The sequence below is a fragment of the Miniopterus natalensis genome, chromosome 1, assembly GCF_054644295.1.
Source record: "Miniopterus natalensis isolate mMinNat1 chromosome 1, mMinNat1.hap1, whole genome shotgun sequence".
Taxonomy (NCBI): domain Eukaryota; kingdom Metazoa; phylum Chordata; class Mammalia; order Chiroptera; family Miniopteridae; genus Miniopterus; species Miniopterus natalensis.
Window position 1 is genome coordinate 120,712,605 of NC_142081.1, and position 1,768 is coordinate 120,714,372.

A 1,768-nucleotide genomic window follows, 5' to 3' on the forward strand; every position below is an offset into this window, starting at 1 on the left:
TATTGTGATCCTTCCAACTTAGTTCTTTCTTGAGATTGCTGTGGCTATTTATAGTCTTTTTTGGTTCCATATAAATTTTGGGAATATTTGTTCTAGATCTGTGAAATATGCCGTTGGTATTTTAATAATATGGTGTTGAATCTATTGATTGCTTTGGGTGGTATGGACATTTTAATGATGTTAATTCTTCCAATCCATGAACACAGTATATGCTTTCACTTATTTGTATCTTAATTTCTTTCTTCAGTGTCCTATAGTTTTCCAAGTACAGGTCTTTTACCTCCTTGGTAAAGTTTATTCTTGGATACTTTTTGTTGTTGCTGTTGCAATAGTAAATGAGATTGTTTCCTTGGTGTTGCTTTCTGATAGTTCATTATTGCTGTATAGAAATGACACAGCTTTCTAAATTTTAATTTTGTATCTTGCTACTTTGGAAAATTCATTTATTAGATCTGGTAGCTTTTTGGTGGGTTTTCTATGTACAATATCATGTCATCTGCAAATAATGAAGATTTTACTTTCTCCTTTCCAATTTAGATGTCTTTTATTTCTTCTTGTCTGATGGCTGTGGCTATGACTTCCAGTAATATATTGAGTAAACATGGTGAAAGTGGATATCCATGTCTTCTTCCTGATCCTAAGAAAAATGCTTTTAGTTTTTGCCCATTGAGTGTGATGTTGGCTGTGAGTTTGTCACATATGGCCTTTATTACACTGAGGTATGTTCCCTCTATTCCCATATTGCTGAGAGTTTTTATCATAAATTGGTGCTGGATTTTATCAAATGCTTTTTCTGCATTTATTGATATGATCATGTGGTTTTCAACCTTCATTTTGTTTATGTGATGTATCACATTAATTGATTTGCAGATTTTGTATCAACCTTGCATCCCTGAAATAAATCCCACTTGTCATGGTATATGATATTTATAATGCATTGCTGAATCCAGTTTGCTAACATTTTGTTGAGGATTTAGCATCTATGTTCATCAAGGATATTGGCCTGTAATTTTCTTTCTTTGTAGTTTCTTTAACTGGTTTTGGAATTAGGATTATGCTGGCCTTGTAAAATGCACTTGGGAATTTCCCCTCCTCTTGAATTTTTTGGAATAGTTTGTGAAGACATCTGGTCCATGACCTTTATATGTTGGGAGCTTTTTTTTTACTGCTTTAATTTTACTAGTTGTAATCTGTATATTTAGATTCTCTGATTCTTCCTGATTGAGTTTTGGAAGATTGTATGTTTTTGGGAATTTATCCATTTCTTCCAGGTTGTCCAATTTGTTGGCATATAGTTGTTCATAATATTTTCTTACAATCCTTTGTATTTCTTTGGTGTCAGTTTTATTTCTCCTTTTTCATTTTTTATTTTACTTATTTGGATCCTCTCTCTTTTATTCTTGATGAGTCTGGTTAAAGGTTTGTCAATCTTGCTTTTCTTTTCAAAAAACCAGCTCTTGGTTTCATTGATCTTTTGTATTGTTTTTTAGATTCTCTTTCATTTATTTCTGCTCTTATCTTTATTTTCTTTCTTTTACTCACTTTTGGCTTTGTTTGTCATTCTCTATCTAGTTCCTTTAGGTGAAAGATTGGATTGTTTATTTGCGATTTTTCTTGTTCAGGTAGGCTTGTAATACTCTGAATTTCCCTCTTAGGCTGCTTTTACTGTGCTCCATAGATTTGGGGTTGTGTGCTCTTTCATTTGTTTCAAGATATTTTTTATTTCTTCCTTAATCTCTCTGTTAACTCATTCATTGTTTAGTAACAT